Source organism: Stegostoma tigrinum, chromosome 20 (assembly GCF_030684315.1).
Source record: "Stegostoma tigrinum isolate sSteTig4 chromosome 20, sSteTig4.hap1, whole genome shotgun sequence".
NCBI lineage: Eukaryota > Metazoa > Chordata > Chondrichthyes > Orectolobiformes > Stegostomatidae > Stegostoma > Stegostoma tigrinum.
Window position 1 is genome coordinate 12866082 of NC_081373.1, and position 24873 is coordinate 12890954.

At 51.5% G+C, this 24873-nt stretch overlaps 1 protein-coding gene across 1 annotated transcript in view; it reads right to left on the minus strand.

Moving 5' to 3' along the window:
* The window catches only part of slit1a (slit homolog 1a (Drosophila)), a 344291-nt gene that overhangs the window by 249774 nt on the left and 69644 nt on the right, over positions 1-24873 (minus strand). The gene's annotated exons all lie outside the window — the stretch shown is intronic.

Sequence of the window (24873 nt, forward strand, 5' to 3'; positions counted from 1 at the left end):
TGTCGTTTAAGTAGAAAAGCTCATGCCCTGGTGTCCCCTTCGGAGACTAGCTCGGAATCTACTGTTTGTTTTCACAGGCGCTGTGACGGTTTCTGGCTGATTCTCGACAATACATCAAAGGACGTCTGCCTCAAAAGCTACCCCCCCCCCCCCACCACCAGCTCCTCCAACATCTCCACTAACCCATGAACAAAAGTCTGAATGAGAATGTTGAGAAGATGCAGAGGGGAGTAGATAGGGTGGGATCTGTCTCCAATATTTGCTTGTCTACCTTCTTGTTTGCCCAATGGCTGTTTTGCAGAAGTTGGTGGAAGTCTTGTGTGTGCTTTGAGAGTTGCTGGGATACCTGCGCGTCTCCTCACTTACACCACAACCAGCTGCTACATTTGTTCAGAAGGTCAGAGGAAGACAAACAAGACCCTGACAGCTCTTTTCTGCTCACTTTCACAACCAGGGCTTCCCAGCACTGCCTTCCCCTGTGGAATCATCTGATTGAAAAATCTCAAAAACTCCATTATCAGCACTGAGGCGTCTATTCCTCTTCCTGCACCAACTCCCATCGCTCTCCTCCTGCTCCATTTCTTCTCCTCCTCTCTCCACTCTCTATCCTTTCACTCTCCACCACTCTCCTTTCCTCTTCTTTTGTCTCCTCCTCTGAATAAAGTTTCCTCTACGTTGTTCCTATCAAACAATGCCAGGACGGGGACCGCACGGGATTAGATACAGAATAAAGCTCCCTCTACACTGTCCCCATCGAACACTCCCAGAGCATGGAGAACACAGAGGTAGACACAGAGTAAAGCTGCCTCAACATTGTCCCTATCAAATGCCCCCAGATGGGTACACCAAGAGGTTTGATACAGAGTAAAGCTACCTCTATGCTGTCGGGCTGGAAGTGCACTATGTGCTGTGGCGATGTACTGTGGCTGAGTACAAGTCCTACTGTATCCTGGTCTTAACGACAGAAAGTGTGTCTATAAGGCGAAGGAAGATTTAGGGTTTGTGAGCAAAAATCTCCGGCATCAAATGACCTGTCTAAGCTCTGGTGGCAAGGAAGTCAGTTCAGGTCAGATAGCAACGCCCCTCGGGACTGCCCAAGCCAGGACAGTGTGACTACCTCATATAAGAGGGAGGCAATACAGATCAGAATAGCCCAATTTGTCCCTTTATCTTGCCTGCCTTACCTTAGAGCTAATGTTACATTTGGAGACAGTCTAACTGGCATTCCAGCTGCATTGTTGTTAAAGGAAAAATTTTGCTTGCAAAAATATGTACAACAATAGGTACATCAGGTCAACATAATTCCTCATTCCTTCAGCTGTCCGGGCCCTAATTTCTGGGAGTCGCTCCGCCATGCCAGTGTATCAGTGTACCTTTAAGTGGCATCCTCATGATCTCGTCATTGCATCATGGCATGTGGCCAAGGATATAAAGATCTCAGGTTCCATCTAAATTCAGACCACTTGAAGCATGACACTTTGCTAGCAACTTGTTCTTCTGCTACAGCTGCCTAACACTAGCTCAGACACCTTTGTGTCCGAGAATGTGATAATTGTATGTAAGAGCTAGTAATAATAGATGTTTATTGGATTCTTCAATACCAATGATATCCACACTCTGTTTATTAATGTTATGAGGGATAACATAAGCATAGTTGCATCAGATAATATATCCCGCTGGACTTAAAACCCACAGCATCCTCCATAAACCTTTTTGCCTCCCTATGTCTCTCTTTTTATTTAAAAAAAACTCCTCAAAACCTGTGTTACTATCTCATTGTGTGGCCGTATGAAGCTTTGTCTGGTACAGTTCCTGTGACACACACTGTGGAACATTTTGCTCCATAAAGGCGCTATATCAAGGGCAAATCCTGCTGGTGAAGTTCTGTAAAGATTGGTAAAAGGAACAACCTTTTTAGCTTCTATCTTGCGCAGAGGCCTGACACGAGTGTGCAATGAAACACAACTGGGGGAAACTTCAAATTGAATAGAAAAATGTGTTGATTTGCAAACATTGGGTGGAGAGATAGAGGTGTTGTTGGCAAATCAGTTGAGTTTTTGATTGTCGAAGGAGGAGATATGGAGAAAGGATCTAGGCATAGAGCACCGTGTAGGAAGACCTCAGTGACCTAGTGACAAGGTGGGTTAGGTCCGCTTAGGCCAACTGCAAAAGAATGAAACTTTGAATAAAAATTGTTCCCACTGATCAAGGGAAGACAGATTGAAGTTAAAGAGGATGTTCCACGTGTGGAATGAACTTCCTGAGGAAGTGGTGGATGTCGGCTCAGTTACAATATTGAAAAGACACTTAGATAAGTAGATGAGCAGGAAAGGTTTGGGAGGCTATGGGCCAGAAGCAGGCAGGTGGGACTAGTTTAGTCTCGGGTTATGTTCAGCATGGACCTGTTGGACAGAAGGGTCTGTTTCCATGCCGTATGATCAATGACTATGACTTTAATTGGCAAAAGAATTGGTGGCGGTAGGGGGTGGGGAATGAAGATTAGGAGCATTTCCTTCAGCAGTAAGTTTCTGATCTGGAATGGGCAGCGATGAAAGGAACTTTCAAAATGGAATTTGATAAATACTTGAGGAACGATGGGTGAAAAGCAAAAGGGATGGGACTAATTAGATTGCTGTTTCAAAGAGGTAGCACAGATACAATGGACTGAATGGCCTGCTCTTATAGTATATCTTTGTATGATTCCAATTGCATGGACTGTATTGTTTTACTGAAGTGATTCACCTCCATTGGCACTTCTTCCATCCTGTGATCCCATAATGGGTGCTTCATCTGTGGACCCTTCTGTCCATTAAACTCTCGGAGGACATTAGCAGGTTGACAAATGATGGAGGCAGTTCCTCTTCCACCCACTCCATTGTACCCTCTTCATTTTTCCCGACCGGTGACCAAATCCCTGGGGTACCGTCTCCCAAGTGACGCTTGAAGGCCCCGGTCTCCCGGCAACTGGCAACAATGGGCCCTGAGACGGTGCCATGGCTGACTTTTTCACTCTGAGCTCCTCGGTCCTGCGGGTGGAGGAGAGTCAGGGAGGGGAATTAATGGGTGCAGTGGGGGCCAAGCGCTTGATGGAGAGGAATGAAGAAATCTTCGCAATTAAAAGCAAAACTTGCTCTTTCAACTGATTTGAAGAATGCAGACACACTGGTCATTTCATCCTGTGTCTCCCAGCAACAGACCCCTCAACCTTAGTTTCACAATTTATCCTTTCCTCTCAGCTTTGCTCACAGCGCAGAGCGAAAGACACATCAAATTAATTGTATAAATGCAGTCGTCTCAACACAACTGGGTCCATGTTCACTGTTCACCTGACACCCCAACATGATGGTGGTGGTGTGAGTGAGCACGAATGTATGAGTAAGTTTGAGTGTGCCAGTGTCTGTGTACTTGAGTGTGTGCGTGGGATTGTGTATATTTGGGGAGCGTGTGTGTATGTGTCTGTCTACATCACCATGACATGTTCCACAGGTGACCAGGGTAGTCATAAATACGGTGAGAGAGTGATGCAGTAGTAATTCAGAAATTCAATTGCTTTTGGGACAAAGTTTCAAATCTAATCATGGCAGCTGTGAATTCTGTAATAACATTCAGTAATGAACAAGCTATGCTAAAGGTGATCAGAAAATGGATCTGCTTTACAAATTTGCTTTAGGGAAGGAAATTTACCATGTTTGCCTAGTTGGAACTCCATGCCACTTTAAGCCCAAAATAGTGTGGTTGACTCTTAACTGCTGTCGTGGCAAAATATGCCCGCATTGACAGTTACGTCCACACCCCATGAACAAGGTCAGAAAAGATTAACACCAGAGGGGGGTCACATTGAATATTTGGACACAGCAATTGCATAAAACAGGGGATGCTGTATAAATACAGACACACCACCAGGGGATAGCCTATAAATACTGATACACTCCCTGCAGAAGCCCTGAAAGTACTGACAAACTCATGCTTCTAAATACTGACACAGTCTCCACCCACCGTGGAAACGACACAGATACTGAAACGCCTCCCATGGGGGACAGCCTGTAAATACAGATACAATCCCACCAGGAAACCTCCCCTGTAAATACTGACACACTCCCTGCAGGAACATCCCATGTAAATACTGACACAATCCCACCAGGAAACTCCCCTGTAAATACTGACACACTCCCTGCAGGAACATCCCATGTAAATACTGACACAATCCCACCAGGAACCTCCCCTGTAAATACTGACATAGTCCAAACAGGAACCTCCCCTATAAATACTGACATACTCCAACCAGGAACCTCCCCTGTAAATGCTGACACACTCCCAGCAGGAATCTCCCCCGTAAATACTGACACACTCCCACCAGGAACCTCCCCTGTAAATACTGACACACTCCCACCAGGAACCTCCCCTGTAAATACTGACACACTCCCAGCAGGAACCTCCCCTGTAAATACTGACACACTCCAAACAGGAACCTCCCCTGTAAATGCTGACACACTCCAACCAGGAACCTCCCCTGTAAATACTGACACACTCCCACCAGGAACCTCCCCTGTAAATGCTGACACACTCCCAGCAGGAACCTCCCCTGTAAATACTGACACACTCCCACCAGGAACCTCCCCTGTAAATAGTGACACTCTCCCAGTAGGAACCTTCCCTGTAAATACTGACACACTCCCAGCAGGAACCTCCCCTGTAAATACTGACACACTCCCTGCAGGAACAACCCATGTAAATACTGACACACTCCAACCAGGAACCTCCCCTGTAAATACTGACATACTCCAACCAGGAACCTCTGCTGTAAATACTGACACACTCCCAGCAGGAAACCTCCCCTGTAAATACTGACACACTCCCAGCAGGAACCTCCCCTGTAAATACTGACACAATCCCACCAGGAACCTCCCCTGTAAATACTGACACATTCTCACCAGGAAACTCCCCTGTAAATACTGACAAATTCTCACCAGGAAACTCCCCTGTAAATACTGACACACTCCAAACAGGAACCTCCCCTGTAAATATGGAGGTTCCTGGTTGGAGTATGTCAGTATTTACAGGGGAGGTTCCTGGTTGGAGTGTGTCAGTATATACAGGGGAGGTTCCTGGTAGGATTGTGTCAGTCTTTACAGGGATTGAACACCACCCCACCAACCTCCAGACACACACACCACCCCACCAACCTCCAGATACAACGCATCATCCTCCGACACTTCCGCCATCTACAATCCGACCCCACCACCCAAGATATTTTTCCATCCCCAACCCTGTCTGCTTTCCGGAGAGACCACTCTCTCCGTGACTCCCTTGTTCGCTCCACACTGCCCTCCAACCCCACCACACCCGGCACCTTCCGCTGCAACCGCAGGAAATGCTACACTTGCCCCCACACCTCCTCCCTCACCCCTATCCCAGGCCCCAAGATGACTGTCCACATTAAGCAGAGGTTCACCTGCACATCTGCCAATGTGGTATACTGCATCCACTGTACCCGGTGCGGCTTCCTCTACATTGGGGAAACCAAGCGGAGGCTTGGGGACCGCTTTGCAGAACACCTCCGCTCGGTTCGCAATAAACAACTGCACCTCCCAGTCGCAAACCATTTCCACTCCCCCTCCCATTCTCTTGATGACATGTCCATCATGGGCCTCCTGCAGTGCCACAATGATGCCACCCGAAGGTTGCAGGAACAGCAACTCATATTCCGCTTGGGAACCCTGCAGCCCAATGGTATCAATGTGGACTTCACCAGCTTCAAAATCTCCCCTTCCCACACCGCATCCCAAAACCAGCCCAGTTCGTCCCCTCCCCCCACTGCATCCCAAAACCAGTCCAAACTGTCTCTGCCTCCCTAACCTGTTCTTCCTCTCACCCATCCCTTCCTCCCACCCCAAGCCGCACCTCCATCTCCTACCTACTAACCTCACCCGCCTCCTTGACCTGTCCGTCTTCCATGGGCTGACCTATCCCCTCCCTACCTCCCCACCTATACTCTCCTCTCCACCTATCTTCTTTTCTCTCTATCTTCGGTCCGCCTCCCCCTCTCTCCCTATTTATTCCAGAACCCTCACCCCATCCCCCTCTCTGATGAAGGGTCTCGGCCCGAAACGTCAGCTTTTGTGCTCCTGAGATGCTGCTGGGCCTGCTGTGTTCATCCAGCCTCACATTTCATTATCTTGAACTCCCCTGTAAATACTGACACACTCCCAGCAGGAACCTCCCCTGTAAATACTGACACACTCCAAACAGGAACCTCCCCTGTAAATACTGACACACTCCCTGCAGGAACATCCCATGTAAATACTGACACAATCCCACCAGGAAACTCCCCTGTAAATACTGACACATCCCCTGTAAATACTGACACACTCCCACCACGAACATCGCCTGTAAATACTGACACATTCCAACCTGGAAACTCCCCTGTAAATACTGACACACTACAACCAGGAACCTGCCCTGCAAATACTGACACAATCCCAGCAGGAACCTCCCCTGTAATTACTGACACACTCCAAATAGAACACCCCACCCCCAAACCACCGTAAATACTCACGCAGTACGCCCCAGGTGTCCCCTGTAAATGCTGACACACCCCCCGGATACTCTGTAAATACTGACACACTCTCCCAGGGCACTCTGTAAATACAGAAACACTCTCCCTGGACACTCTGTAAATACTGACACACTCTCCCTGGACACTCTGTAAATACTGACACACTCCCCCCGGGCACTGTGTAAATACTGACACAATCTCCCCAGGCACTCTGGAAATACTGACACACTCCCCCCCCCGGGAACCCTGTAAATACCGACACACTCTCCCCGGGGACTCTGTAAATACTGACACATTCCCCGCCTCGGCACTCTGTAAATACTGAAACACAACACCCCGGGCACTCTGTAAATACTGACACACTCTCCCCGGGCACTCTGTAAATACTGACACACTCTCCCCGGGGCACTCTGTAAATACTGACACTCTCTCCCGGGGCACTCTGTAAATACTGACACACTCTCACCGGGCACTCTGTAAATAGTGACAAACTCCCCCTGGGCACTCTGTAAATCCTGACACACTCTCACCGGGCACTCTGTAAATAGTGACAAACTCCCCCTGGGCACTCTGTAAATCCTGACACACTCCCCCCGAGGACTCTGTAAATACTGACACACTCCCCCCGAGGACTCTGTAAACACTGACACACTATCCCCGGGCACTCTGTAAATACTGACACCCTCTCCCCTGGGCAGTCTGTAAATACTGACAAACTCCCCCCGGGCACTCTGTAAATACTGACACACTCCCCCCCGGGCACTCGCGAAATACTGACAAACTCCCCCCGGGCACTCTGTAAATACTGACACACTCTCCCCCTGGGTACTCTGTAAATACTGACACACTCTCCCCGGACACTCTGAAAATGCTGACACATCCTCCCCGGGCAGTCGGTAAATACTGACACACTCCCCCCGGGCACTCTGTACATATTTACACACTCCACCTGGGCACCCTGTAAATACTGACACACTCTCCCCGGGCTCTCTGTAAATACTGACACGCTCTCCCTGTGAACTCTGTAAATACTGACACACTGCCCCCGGGCACTCTGTAAATACTGACACACTCTCCTCGGGCACTATGTAAATACTGACACACTCTCCCCGAGCACTGTGTAAATACTGACACACTCTCCCCCTGGGCACTCTGTAAATGCTGACACACTCTCCCCGGGCACTCTGTAAATACTGACACCATCCACCCCGGGCACTCTGTGAATACTGACTCACTCCCCCCGGCACTCTGTAAATACTGACACACTCACCCTGGGCACTCTGTAAATAGTGACACATTCTCCCCGGGCACTCTGGAAATACTGACACACTCTCCCTGGGCACTCTGTAAATACTGACACACTCCCCCCGGGCACTGTGTAAATACTGACACAATCTCCCCGGGCACTCTGTAAATACTGACACACTCTCACCGGGCAATCTGTAAATACTGACACACTCTCCCACTGGGCAATCTGTAAACACTGACACACTCTACCCGGGCACTCTGAAAATACTGACACACTCCGCCCGTGAACTCTGTAAATACTGACACACTCCCCCCGGGCACTCTGTAAATACCTACACTCTGTCCCCGAACACTGTGTAAATACTGACACACTCTCCCCCTGGGAACTCTGTAAATACTGATACACTCTCCCTGGGCACTCTGTAAATGCTGACAACCTCACCCTGGGCACTCTGTAAATACTGACACACTCTGCCCGGGCACACTGTAAATACCTACACTCTGTCCCGGAACACTGTGTAAATACTGACACACTCTCCCCCTGGGAACTCTGTAAATACTGATACAGTCTCCCTGGGCACTATGTAAATACTGACACACTCCGCCCGGTCACTCTGTAAATACTGACACACTCCCCCGCCGGGCACTCGGTAAATACTGACACAGTCTCCCCCTGGGCACTCTTTTAATACTGACACACTACCAACGGGCACTCTGTAAATGCTGACACAATCCTCCCCGGGCACTCTGTAAATACTGACACACTCTCCCTGGTCACTCTGTAAATAGTGACACACTCTCCATGGGCTCTCTGTAAATACTGACACACTTTCCCCCTGGGCACGCTGTAAATACTGACACTCTCCGCCCAGGCACTCTGTAAATACTGACTCACTCCCCCCCGGGCACTCTGGAAATCTTGAAACACTCCCCCGGGGAATTCTGTACATACTAACACACATTCTCCCTGGGCACTCTGTAAATACTGGCACACTCTCCTCTGGGCACTCTGTAAATACTGACGCACTCTCCCCCGGGCACTCTGTAAATAATGACACACTCTCCCCGGGCACCTTGTAATAACTGACACACTGTCCCCAGACACTCTGAATAGGCTGACACATTCTCCCCGGGCAGTCTGTAAATATCGACACTCTCTCCCCAGGCACTCCGTAAATACTGGCGCTCTCACCCTGGGCACTCCGAAAATACTGACACACTCTCCCCGGGCACTGTGTAAATACTGACACATTGCCCGCCGGGCACTCTGTAAATGCTGACACCCTCTCCCCCGGGCAATCTGTAAACACTGACACACTCTCCCCGGGCACTGCGTAAATACTGACACACTCCCCCCGGGCACTCTGTAAATACTGACACACTCTCCCACTGGGCACTCTGTAAATACTGACACACTCTCCCTCGGGCAATCTGTAAACACAGACGCACTCCCCCCGGGCACTCTGTAAATACTGACACACTCTCCCCCTGGGCACTCTGGAAATACTGACACACTCCACCCGGGCACTCTGTAAATACTGGCGCACTCACCCTGGGCACTCTGTAAATACTGACATACTCTCCCCGGGCACTCTGTAAATACTGACACCCTGTCCCCGGGCACTCAGTAAATACTGACACACTACCCCCAAGACACGCTGTAAATACTGACATACTCCCCCCGGGCACTCTGTAAATTCTGACACACTGTTCCCCGGGCACTCTGTAAATACTGACACCCTCTCCCCGGGCACTCTGTAAATACTGGCACACTCTCCCCGGGCACTCTCTAAATACTGACACCCTCCCCCCGGGCACTCTGCAAATATTGACACACTCTCCCTGGTCACTCTGTAAATACTGACACACTGTGCCCCGGGCACTATGTAAATACTGACACACTCTCCCCGGGCACTCTGTAAATACTGACACACTCTCACTGGGCACTCTGTAAATACTGGCACACTCTCTCCGGGCACTCCGTAAATACTGACACACTCTCCCCGGGCACTCTGTAAATACGACACTCTCTCCACGGGCACTCTAAAAATACTAAAACACTCCCCGCGGGAACTCTGTAAATACTGACACACTCCTCCCCGGGCTCTCTGTAAAAACTGACTCACTCCCCCCAGGCACTCTGTAAATACTGACCCACCCTCCCCCTCGGCACTCTGTAAATACTGACCCACTCTCACCGGGGCCTCTGTAAACACTGACACCCTCTCCCCGGGCAATCTGTAAACACTGACACACTCTCCCCGGGCACTGCGTAAATACTGACACACTCCCCCCGGGCACTGTGTAAATACTGACACAATCTCCCCGGGCACTCTGTAAATACTGACACACTCTCACCGGGCACTCTGTAAATACTGACACACTCCCCCCGAGCACTCTGTAAATACCTACACTCTGTCCCCGAACACTGTGTAAATACTGACACACTCTCCCCCTGGGAACTCTGTAAATACTGATACACTCTCCCTGGGCACTCTGTAAATGCTGACAACCTCACCCCGGGCACTCTGTAAATACTGACACACTCTGCCCGGGCACACTGTAAATACCTACACTCTGTCCCGGAACACTGTGTAAATACTGACACACTCTCCCACTGGGAACTCTGTAAATACTGATACAGTCTCCCTGGGCACTATGTAAATACTGACACACTCCGCCCGGTCACTCTGTAAACACTGACACACTCCCCCCCCAGGCACTCGGTAAATACTGACACAGTCTCCCCCTGGGCACTCTTTTAATACTGACACACTACCAACGGGCACTCTGTAAATGCTGACACAATCCTCCCCGGGCACTCTGTAAATACTGACACACTCTCCCTGGTCACTCTGTAAATAGTGACACACTCTCCATGGGCTCTCTGTAAATACTGACACACTTTCCCCCTGGGCACGCTGTAAATACTGACACTCTCCGCCCGGGCACTCTGTAAATACTGACTCACTCCCCCCCGGGCACTCTGGAAATCCTGAAACACTCCCCCGGGGAATTCTGTACATACTAACACACACTCTCCCTGGGCACTCTGTAAATACTGACACACTCTCCTCTGGGCACTCTGTAAATACTGACGCACTCTCCCCCGGGCACTCTGTAAATAATGACACACTCTCCCCGGGCACCTTGTAATAACTGACACACTGTCCCCAGACACTCTGAATAGGCTGACACATTCTCCCCGGGCAGTCTGTAAATATCGACACTCTCTCCCCAGGCACTCCGTAAATACTGGCGCTCTCACCCTGGGCACTCTGAAAATACTGACACACTCTCCCCGGGCACTGTGTAAATATTGACACATTGCCCGCCAGGCACTCTGTAAATGCTGACACCCTCTCCCCCGGGCAATCTGTAAACACTGACACACTCTCCCCGGGCACTGCGTAAATACTGACACACTCCCCCCGGGCACTCTGTAAATGCTGACACACTCTCCCTGGGCACTCTGTAAACACAGACGCACTCCCCCCGGGCACTCTGTAAATACTGACACACTCTCCCACTGGGCACTCTGTAAATACTGACACACTCTCCCTCGGGCACTCTGTAAATACTGACACACTCTCCCTCGGGCAATCTGTAAACACAGACGCACTCCCCCCGGGCACTCTGTAAATACTGACACACTCTCCCCCTGGGCACTCTGGAAATACTGACACACTCCACCCGGGCACTCTGTAAATACTGGCGCACTCACCCTGGGCACTCTGTAAATACTGACACACTCTCCCCGGGCACTGTGTAAATACTGACACATTGCCCGCCGGGCACTCTGTAAATGCTGACACACTCTCCCCGGGCACTGTGTAAATACTGACACCCTGTCCCCGGGCACTCAGTAAATACTGACACACTACCCCCAAGACACGCTGTAAATACTGACATACTCCCCCCGGGCACTCTGTAAATTCTGACACACTGTTCCCCGGGCACTCTGTAAATACTGACACCCTCTCCCCGGGCACTCTGTAAATACTGGCACACTGTGCCCTGGGCACTCTGTAAATACTGACACACTCTCCCCGGGCACTCTGTAAATACTGACACACTCTCACTGGGCACTCTGTAAATACTGGCACACTCTCTCCGGGCACTCTGTAAATACTGACACACTCTCCCCGGGCACTCTGTAAATACGACAATCTCTCCACGGGCACTCTAAAAATACTAACACACTCCCCGCGGGAACTCTGTAAATACTGACACACTCCTCCCCGGGCTCTCTGTAAAAACTGACTCACTCCCACCAGGCACTCTGTAAATACTGACCCACCCTCCCCCTCGGCACTCTGTAAATACTGACCCACTCTCACCGGGGCCTCTGTAAATACTGACACCCTCTCACCGGGCAGTCTGTTAATACTGACACACTCCACCCGGGCACACTGTAAATACTGACACACTCTCACCGGGCACTCTGGAAATACTGACACACTCCCCCCGGGCACTCTGTAAATACTGACACACCCCGGCCCCCCCAGGCACTCCGTAAATACTGACACACTCTCCCCGGGCACTTTGTAAATACTGACATACTCCCGCCGGAAACTCTGTAAATGCTGACAACCTCTCCCCGGGCAGTCAGTTAATACTGACACACTCCGCCTGGGCACTCTGCAAATACTGACACACCGCCCGCACCCCCCGGGGCACTCCGTAAATACTGACACACTCTCCCCCTGGGCACTCTGTAAATACTGACTCACTCTCCCCGGGCACCTTGTAATAACTGACGCACTGTCCCCGGACACTCTGTATAGGCTGACACATTGTCCCAGGGCAGTCTGTAAATACTGAGACATTCTCCCCGGGCAATCTGTAAACACTGACACACTCTCCCCAGGCACTCTGTAAATGCTGACACCGTCTCCCCAGGCACTCTGTAAATACTGACACACTCCGCCCGTGCACTCTGTAAATACTAACACACTCTTCCTCGGGCACTCTGTAAATCCAGAGGCACTCCCCCTGGGAACTCTGTAAATACTGACGCACTCTCCCCTGTCACTCTGTAAATACTGACACACTCTCCCACTGGGCACTCTGTAAATACTGACACACTCTCCATGGGCACTGTGGAAATACTGACACACTCTCCCTGGGCACTGCGTAAATAGTGACACACTCCCCCCGGGCACTCTGGAAATACTGACACACTCCCCCGGGGAAGTCTGTAAATACTGACAAACTCTCTCCGGGCACTCTAAAAATAATGACACACTCTCCTCTGGGCACTCTGTAAATACTGACACACTTTCCCCCTGGGCACTCTGTAAATACTGACACACTCCCTCGGGGAAGTCTGTAAATACTGACACACTCTCTCCGGGCACTCTGTAAATACTGACACACTGTCCTCTGGGCCCTCTATAAATACTGACACACTTTCTTGCTGGGCACTCTGTAAATACTGACACAGTCTCCCCGGGCACCTTGTAATAACTGACACACTATCCCCAGACACTCTGAATGGGCTGACACATTCTACCAGTGCAGTCTGTAAATACTGACACACTCTCCCCGGGCAGTCTGTAAATATCGACACTCTCTCCCCGGGCACTCTGTAAATACTGACACACTTTCCCCCTGGGCACTCTGTAAATACTGACCCACCCTCCCCCTGGGCACTCTGTAAATACTGACCCACTCTCACCGGGGCCTCTGTAAATACTGACACCCTCCCCCCGGGCACTCTGTAAATACTGACCCACCCTCCCCCTGGGCACTCTGTAAATACTGACCCACTCTCACCGGGGCCTCTGTAAATACTGACACCCTCTCCCCGGGAACTCTGTAAATACTGACACACTCTCCCCCTGGGCACTCTGTAAATACTGACACACTCTCCCCGGGCACCTTGGAATAACGGACACACTGTCCCCGGAAATTCTGTATAGGCTGACACATTCTCCCAGGGCAGTCTGTAAATACTGACACACTCTCCCCGGGCAGTCTGTAAATAGTGACATACTCCCCCCGGGCACGCTGTAAATTCTGACACACTGTTCCCCGGGCACTCTGTAAGTACCGACACCCTCTCCCCAGGCACTCTGTAAATACTGACACACTCTCCCCGGGCACTCTGCAAATATTGACACACTCTCCCTGGTCACTCTGTAAATACTGACACACTGTGCCCCGGGCACTATGTAAATACTGACACACTCTCCCCGGGCACTCTGTAAATACTGACACACTCTCACTGGGCACTCTGTAAATACTGGCACACTCTCTCCGGGCACTCCGTAAATACTGACACACTCTCCCCGGGCACTCTGTAAATACGACACTCTCTCCACGGGCACTCTAAAAATGCTAACACACTCCCCGTGGGAACTCTGTAAATACTGACACACTCTTCCCCGGGCTCTCTGTAAAAACTGACTCACTCCCCCCAGGCACTCTGTAAATACTGACCCACCCTCCCCCTCGGCACTCTGTAAATACTGACCCACTCTCACCGGGGCCTCTGTAAATACTGACACCCTCTCCCCGGGCAGTCTGTTAATACTGACACACTCCACCCGGGCACACTGTAAATACTGACACACTCTCACCGGGCACTCTGTAAATACTGACACGCTCCCCCCGAGCACTCTGTAAATACCTACACTCTGTCCCCGAACACTGTGTAAATACTGACACACTCTCCCCCTGGGAACTCTGTAAATACTGATACACTCTCCCTGGGCACTCTGTAAATGCTGACAACCTCACCCCGGGCACTCTGTAAATACTGACACACTCTCCCTGGTCACTCTGTAAATACTGACACACTGTGCCCCGGGCACTCTGTAAATACTGACACACTCTCCCCGGGCACTCTGTAAATACTGACACACTCTCACTGGGCACTCTGTAAATACTGGCACACTCTCTCCGGGCACTCTGTAAATACTGACACACTCTCCCCGGGCACTCTGTAAATACGACAATCTCTCCACGGGCACTCTAAAAATACTAAAACACTCCCCGCGGGAACTCTGTAAATACTGACACACTCCTCCCCGGGCTCTCTGTAAAAACTGACTCACTCCCCCCAGGCACTCTGTAAATACTGACCCACCCTCCCCCTCGGCACTCTGTAAATACTGACCCACTCTCACCGGGGCCTCTGTAAACACTGACACCCTCTCCCCGGGCAATCTGTAAACACTGACACACTCTCCCCGGGCACTGCGTAAATACTGACACACTCCCCCCGGGCACTGTGTAAATACTGACACAATCTCCCCGGGCACTCTGTAAATACTGACACACTCTCACCGGGCACTCTGTAAATACTGACACGCTCCCCCCGAGCACTCTGTAAATACCTACACTCTGTCCCCGAACACTGTGTAAATACTGACACACTCTCCCCCTGGGAACTCTGTAAATACTGATACACTCTCCCTGGGCACTCTGTAAATGCTGACAACCTCACCCCGGGCACTCTGTAAATACTGACACACTCTGCCCGGGCACACTGTAAATACCTACACTCTGTCCCGGAACACTGTGTAAATACTGACACACTCTCCCACTGGGAACTCTGTAAATACTGATACAGTCTCCCTGGGCACTATGTAAATACTGACACACTCCGCCCGGTCACTCTGTAAATACTGACACACTCCCCCCCGAGGCACTCGGTAAATACTGACACAGTCTCCCCCTGGGCACTCTTTTAATACTGACACACTACCAACGGGCACTCTGTAAATGCTGACACAATCCTCCCCGGGCACTCTGTAAATACTGACACACTCTCCCTGGTCACTCTGTAAATAGTGACACACTCTCCATGGGCTCTCTGTAAATACTGACACACTTTCCCCCTGGGCACGCTGTAAATACTGACACTCTCCGCCCGGGCACTCTGTAAATACTGACTCACTCCCCCCCGGGCACTCTGGAAATCCTGAAACACTCCCCCGGGGAATTCTGTACATACTAACACACACTCTCCCTGGGCACTCTGTAAATACTGACACACTCTCCTCTGGGCACTCTGTAAATACTGACGCACTCTCCCCCGGGCACTCTGTAAATAATGACACACTCTCCCCGGGCACCTTGTAATAACTGACACACTGTCCCCAGACACTCTGAATAGGCTGACACATTCTCCCCGGGCAGTCTGTAAATATCGACACTCTCTCCCCAGGCACTCCGTAAATACTGGCGCTCTCACCCTGGGCACTCTGAAAATACTGACACACTCTCCCCGGGCAGTCTGTAAATAGTGACATACTCCCCCCGGGCACGCTGTAAATTCTGACACACTGTTCCCCGGGCACTCTGTAAGTACCGACACCCTCTCCCCAGGCACTCTGTAAATACTGACACACTCTCCCCGGGCACTCTGCAAATATTGACACACTCTCCCTGGTCACTCTGTAAATACTGACACACTGTGCCCCGGGCACTATGTAAATACTGACACACTCTCCCCGGGCACTCTGTAAATACTGACACACTCTCACTGGGCACTCTGTAAATACTGGCACACTCTCTCCGGGCACTCCGTAAATACTGACACACTCTCCCCGGGCACTCTGTAAATACGACACTCTCTCCACGGGCACTCTAAAAATGCTAACACACTCCCCGTGGGAACTCTGTAAATACTGACACACTCTTCCCCGGGCTCTCTGTAAAAACTGACTCACTCCCCCCAGGCACTCTGTAAATACTGACCCACCCTCCCCCTGGGCACTCTGTAAATACTGACCCACTCTCACCGGGGCCTCTGTAAATACTGACACCCTCTCCCCGGGCAGTCTGTTAATACTGACACACTCCACCCGGGCACACTGTAAATACTGACACACTCTCACCGGGCACTCTGTAAATACTGACACACTCTCCCACTGGGCAATCTGTAAACACTGACACACTCTTCCCAGGCACTCTGAAAATACTGACACACTCCGCCCGTGAACTCTGTAAATACTGACAAACTCCCCCCGGGCACTCTGTAAATACCTACACTCTGTCCCCGAACACTGTGTAAATACTGACACACTCTCCCCCTGGGAACTCTGTAAATACTGATACACTCTCCCTGGGCACTCTGTAAATGCTGACAACCTCACCCCGGGCACTCTGTAAATACTGACACACTCTGCCCGGGCACACTGTAAATACCTACACTCTGTCGCGGAACACTGTGTAAATACTGACACACTCTCCCCCAGGGAACTCTGTAAATACTGATACAGTCTCCCTGGGCACTCTGTAAATACTGACACACTCCGCCCGGTCACTCTGTAAATACTGACACACTCTCCCCGGGCACTCTGTAAATACTGACACCCTCCTCCCGGGCACTCTGCAAATATTGACACACTCTCCCTGGTCACTCTGTAAATACTGACACACTGTGCCCCGGGCACTCTGTAAATACTGACACACTCTCCCCGGGCACTCTGTAAATACTGACACACTCTCACTGGGCACTCTGTAAATACTGGCACACTCTCTCCGGGCACTCTGTAAATACTGACACACTCTCCCCGGGCACTCTGTAAATACGACAATCTCTCCACGGGCACTCTAAAAATACTAAAACACTCCCCGCGGGAACTCTGTAAATACTGACACACTCCTCCCCGGGCTCTCTGTAAAAACTGACTCACTCCCCCCAGGCACTCTGTAAATACTGACCCACCCTCCCCCTCGGCACTCTGTAAATACTGACCCACTCTCACCGGGGCCTCTGTAAACACTGACACCCTCTCCCCGGGCAATCTGTAAACACTGACACACTCTCCCCGGGCACTGCGTAAATACTGACACACTCCCCCCGGGCACTGTGTAAATACTGACACAATCTCCCCGGGCACTCTGTAAATACTGACACACTCTCACCGGGCACTCTGTAAATACTGACACGCTCCCCCCGAGCACTCTGTAAATACCTACACTCTGTCCCCGAACACTGTGTAAATACTGACACACTCTCCCCCTGGGAACTCTGTAAATACTGATACACTCTCCCTGGGCACTCTGTAAATGCTGACAACCTCACCCCGGGCACTCTGTAAATACTGACACACTCTGCCCGGGCACACTGTAAATACCTACACTCTGTCCCGGAACACTGTGTAAATACTGACACACTCTCCCACTGGGAACTCTGTAAATACTGATACAGTCTCCCTGGGCACTATGTAAATACTGACACACTCCGCCCGGTCACTCTGTAAATACTGACACACTCCCCCCCCAGGCACTCAGTAAATACTGACACAGTCTCCCCCTGGGCACTCTTTTAATACTGACACACTACCAACGGGCACTCTGTAAATGCTGACACAATCCTCCCCGGGCACTCTGTAAATACTGACACACTCTCCCTGGTCACTCTGTAAATAGTGACACACTCTCCATGGGCTCTCTGTAAATACTGACACACTTTCCCCCTGGGCACGCTGTAAATACTGACTCTCTCCGCCCGGGCACTCTGTAAATACTGACTCACTCCCCCCCGGGCACTCTGGAAATCCTGAAACACTCCCCCGGGGAATTCTGTACATACTAACACACACTCTCCCTGGGCACTCTGTAAATACTGACACACTCTCCTCTGGGCACTCTGTAAATACTGACGCACTCTCCCCTGGGCACTCTGTAAATAATGACACACTCTCCCCGGGCACCTTGTAATAACTGACACACTGTCCCCAGACACTCTGAATAGGCTGACACATTCTCCCCGGGCAGTCTGTAAATATCGACACTCTCTCCCCAGGCACTCCGTAAATACTGGCGCTCTCACCCTGGGCACTCTGAAAATACTGACACACTCTCCCCGGGCACTGTGTAAATATTGACACATTGCCCGCCGGGCACTCTGTAAATGCTGACACCCTCTCCCCCGGGCAATCTGTAAACACTGACACACTCTCCCCGGGCACTGCGTAAATACTGACACACTCCCCCCGGGCACTCTGTAAATGCTGACACACTCTCCCTGGGCACTCTGTAAACACAGACGCACTCCCCCCGGGCACTCTGTAAATACTGACACACTCTCCCACTGGGCACTCTGTAAATACTGACACACTCTCCCTCGGGCACTCTGTAAATACTGACACACTCTCCCTCGGGCAATCTGTAAACACAGACGCACTCCCCCCGGGGACTCTGTAAATACTGACACACTCTCCCCCTGGGCACTCTGGAAATACTGACACACTCCACCCGGGCACTCTGTAAATACTGGCGCACTCACCCTGGGCACTCTGTAAATACTGACACACTCTCCCCGGGCACTGTGTAAATACTGACACATTGCCCGCCGGGCACTCTGTAAATGCTGACACCCTCTCCCCCGGGCAATCTGTAAACACTGACACACTCTCCCCGGGCACTGCGTAAATACTGACACACTCCCCCCGGGCACTCTGTAAATGCTGACACACTCTCCCTGGGCACTCTGTAAACACAGACGCACTCCCCCCGGGCACTCTGTAAATACTGACACACTCTCCCACTGGGCACTCTGTAAATACTGACACACTCTCCCTCGGGCACTCTGTAAATACTGACACACTCTCCCTCGGGCAATCTGTAAACACAGACGCACTCCCCCCGGGCACTCTGTAAATACTGACACACTCTCCCCCTGGGCACTCTGGAAATACTGACACACTCCACCCGGGCACTCTGTAAATACTGGCGCACTCACCCTGGGCACTCTGTAAATACTGACACACTGTGCCCTGGGCACTGTGTAAATACTGACACCCTGTCCCCGGGCACTCAGTAAATACTGACACACTACCCCCAAGACACGCTGTAAATACTGACATACTCCCCCCGGGCACTCTGTAAATACTGACACCCTCTCCCCGGGCACTCTGTAAATACTGGCACACTCTCCCCGGGCACTCTCTAAATACTGACACACTGTGCCCTGGGCACTCTGTAAATACTGACACACTCTCCCCGGGCACTCTGTAAATACTGACACACTCTCACTGGGCACTCTGTAAATACTGGCACACTCTCTCCGGGCACTCTGTAAATACTGACACACTCTCCCCGGGCACTCTGTAAATACGACAATCTCTCCACGGGCACTCTAAAAATACTAACACACTCCCCGCGGGAACTCTGTAAATACTGACACACTCCTCCCCGGGCTCTCTGTAAAAACTGACTCACTCCCCCCAGGCACTCTGTAAATACTGACCCACCCTCCCCATCGGCACTCTGTAAATACTGACCCACTCTCACCGGGGCCTCTGTAAATACTGACACCCTCTCACCGGGCACTCTGGAAATACTGACACACTCCCCCCGGGCACTCTGTAAATACTGACACACCCCGGCCCCCCCAGGCACTCCGTAAATACTGACACACTCTCCCCGGGCACTTTGTAAATACTGACATACTCCCGCCGGAAACTCTGTAAATGCTGACAACCTCTCCCCGGGCAGTCAGTTAATACTGACACACTCCGCCTGGGCACTCTGCAAATACTGACACACCGCCCGCACCCCCCGGGGCACTCCGTAAATACTGACACACTCTCCCCCTGGGCACTCTGTAAATACTGACTCACTCTCCCCGGGCACCTTGTAATAACTGACGCACTGTCCCCGGACACTCTGTATAGGCTGACACATTGTCCCAGGGCAGTCTGTAAATACTGAGACATTCTCCCCGGGCAATCTGTAAACACTGACACACTCTCCCCAGGCACTCTGTAAATGCTGACACCGTCTCCCCAGGCACTCTGTAAATACTGACACACTCCGCCCGTGCACTCTGTAAATACTAACACACTCTTCCTCGGGCACTCTGTAAATCCAGAGGCACTCCCCCTGGGAACTCTGTAAATACTGACGCACTCTCCCCTGTCACTCTGTAAATACTGACACACTCTCCCATTGGGCACTCTGTAAATACTGACACACTCTCCATGGGCACTGTGGAAATACTGACACACTCTCCCTGGTCACTCTGTGAATAGTGACACACTCTCCATGGGCTCTCTGTAAATACTGACACACTTTCCCCCTGGGCACGCTGTAAATACTGACACTCTCCGCCCGGGCACTCTGTAAATACTGACTCACTCCCCCCCGGGCACTCTGGAAATCCTGAAACACTCCCCCGGGGAATTCTGTACATACTAACACACACTCTCCCTGGGCACTCTGTAAATACTGACACACTCTCCTCTGGGCACTCTGTAAATACTGACGCACTCTCCCCCGGGCACTCTGTAAATAATGACACACTCTCCCCGGGCACCTTGTAATAACTGACACACTGTCCCCAGACACTCTGAATAGGCTGACACATTCTCCCCGGGCAGTCTGTAAATATCGACACTCTCTCCCCAGGCACTCCGTAAATACTGGCGCTCTCACCCTGGGCACTCTGAAAATACTGACACACTCTCCCCGGGCACTGTGTAAATACTGACACATTGCCCGCCGGGCACTCTGTAAATGCTGACACCCTCTCCCCCGGGCAATCTGTAAACACTGACACACTCTCCCCGGGCACTGCGTAAATACTGACACACTCCCCCCGGGCACTCTGTAAATGCTGACACACTCTCCCTGGGCACTCTGTAAACACAGACGCACTCCCCCCGGGCACTCTGTAAATACTGACACACTCTCCCACTGGGCACTCTGTAAATACTGACACACTCTCCCTCGGGCACTCTGTAAATACTGACACACTCTCCCTCGGGCAATCTGTAACCACAGACGCACTCCCCCCGGGCACTCTGTAAATACTGATACACTCTCCCCCTGGGCACTCTGGAAATACTGACACACTCCACCCGGGCACTCTGTAAATACTGGCGCACTCACCCTGGGCACTCTGTAAATACTGACACACTGTGCCCTGGGCACTGTGTAAATACTGACACCCTGTCCCCGGGCACTCAGTAAATACTGACACACTACCCCCAAGACACGCTGTAAATACTGACATACTCCCCCCGGGCACTCTGTAAATTCTGACACACTGTTCCCCGGGCACTCTGTAAATACTGACACCCTCTCCCCGGGCACTCTGTAAATACTGGCACACTCTCCCCGGGCACTCTCTAAATACTGACACACTGTGCCCTGGGCACTCTGTAAATACTGACACACTCTCCCCGGGCACTCTGTAAATACTGACACACTCTCACTGGGCACTCTGTAAATACTGGCACACTCTCTCCGGGCACTCTGTAAATGCTGACACACTCTCCCCGGGCACTCTGTAAATACGACAATCTCTCCACGGGCACTCTAAAAATACTAACACACTCCCCGCGGGAACTCTGTAAATACTGACACACTCCTCCCCGGGCTCTCTGTAAAAACTGACTCACTCCCCCCAGGCACTCTGTAAATACTGACCCACCCTCCCCCTCGGCACTCTGTAAATACTGACCCACTCTCACCGGGGCCTCTGTAAATACTGACACCCTCTCACCGGGCAGTCTGTTAATACTGACACACTCCACCCGGGCACACTGTAAATACTGACACACTCTCACCGGGCACTCTGGAAATACTGACACACTCCCCCCGGGCACTCTGTAAATACTGACACACCCCGGCCCCCCCAGGCACTCCGTAAATACTGACACACTCTCCCCGGGCACTTTGTAAATACTGACATACTCCCGCCGGAAACTCTGTAAATGCTGACAACCTCTCCCCGGGCAGTCAGTTAATACTGACACACTCCGCCTGGGCACTCTGCAAATACTGACACACCGCCCGCACCCCCCGGGGCACTCCGTAAATACTGACACACTCTCCCCCTGGGCACTCTGTAAATACTGACTCACTCTCCCCGGGCACCTTGTAATAACTGACGCACTGTCCCCGGACACTCTGTATAGGCTGACACATTGTCCCAGGGCAGTCTGTAAATACTGAGACATTCTCCCCGGGCAATCTGTAAACACTGACACACTCTCCCCAGGCACTCTGTAAATGCTGACACCGTCTCCCCAGGCACTCTGTAAATACTGACACACTCCGCCCGTGCACTCTGTAAATACTAACACACTCTTCCTCGGGCACTCTGTAAATCCAGAGGCACTCCCCCTGGGAACTCTGTAAATACTGACGCACTCTCCCCTGTCACTCTGTAAATACTGACACACTCTCCCACTGGGCACTCTGTAAATACTGACACACTCTCCATGGGCACTGTGGAAATACTGACACACTCTCCCTGGGCACTGCGTAAATAGTGACACACTCCCCCCGGGCACTCTGGAAATACTGACACACTCCCCCGGGGAAGTCTGTAAATACTGACAAACTCTCTCCGGGCACTCTATAAATACTGACACACTCTCCTCTGGGCACTCTGTAAATACTGACACACTTTCCCCCTGGGCACTCTGTAAATACTGACACACTCCCTCGGGGAAGTCTGTAAATACTGAAACACTCTCTCCGGGCACTCTGTAAATACTGACACACTGTCCTCTGGGCGCTCTATAAATACTGACACACTTTCTTGCTGGGCACTCTGTAAATACTGACACAGTCTCCCCGGGCACCTTGTAATAACTGACACACTATCCCCAGACACTCTGAATGGGCTGACACATTCTACCAGTGCAGTCTGTAAATACTGACACACTCTCCCCGGGCAGTCTGTAAATATCGACACTCTCACCCCGGGCACTCTGTAAATACTGGCGCTCTCAACCTGGGCACTCTGACAATACTGACACACTCTCCCCGGACACTGTGTAAATACTGACACATTGCCCGCCGGGCACTCTGTAAATGCTGACACCCTCTCCCCCGGGCAATCTGTAAATACTGACACACTCTCCCCGGGCACTCTGTAAATACTGACACCCTCTCCCTGGGCACTCTGTAAATAGTGACACGCTCCACCCGGGCACTCTGTAAATATTGACACACCACCCCCCCGGGCACTATGTAAATACTGACATACTCCGCCCCATCACTCTGTAAATACTGATGCACTCCCCCTGGGCACTCTGTAAATACTGACACACTCTCCCCGGGCAATCTGTAAATACTGACACACTCTCCCCGGGCACTCTGTAAATACTGACACCCTCTCCCCGGGCACTCTGTAAATAGTGACACACTCCACCCTGGCACTCTGTAAATACTGACACACCACCCCCCCGGGCACTATGTAAATACTGACACACTCCGCCCCATCACTCTGTAAATACTGACGCACTCCCCCCGGGCACTCTGTAAATACTGACACACTCTCCCCGGGCAGTCTGTAATTACTGGCACACTCACCCTGGGCATGCTGCAAATAGTGGCACAATCCCCCCAGGCACTCTGTAAATACTGACCCACTCTCCGCGAGCACTGTGTTAATACTGACACACTCTCCCCCTGGGCACGCTGTAAATACTGACACAATCTCCCCGGGCACTCTGTAAATGCTGACACCCTCTCGCGTGCACTCTGTAAATACTGACACACTCTCCCCAGGCAGTCAGTAAATATTGACACTCTCTCCCCGGGCACTCTGTAAATACTGGCGCTCTCAACCTGGGCACTGTGTAAATGCTGACACCCTCTCCCCGGGCACTCTGTAAATACTGACACACTCCACCCGGGCACTCTGTAAATACTGACACACCACCCCCCGGGCAATATGTAAATACTGACACACTCCGCCCCATCACTCTGTAAATACTGACGCACTCCCCCCGGGCACTCTGTAAATACTGACACCCTCCGCCCAGGCACTCTGTAAATACTGACACACTCTTCCTCGGGCACTCTGTAAATACAGAGGCACTCTCCCCTGTCACTCTGTAAATACTGACACACTGTCCCCCCGGGCACTCTGTAAATACTGACACACTCTTCCTCGGGCACTCAGTAAATACGGAGGCACTCCCCCCGGGATCTTTGTAAATACTGACGCACTCTCCCCTGTCACTCTGTAAATACTGACACACTGTTCCCCCGGGCACTCTGTAAATACAGACGCACTCCCCCCGGGCACTCTGGAAATACTGACACACTCTCCCTGGGCAGTCTGTAAATACAGAGGCACTCCCCCC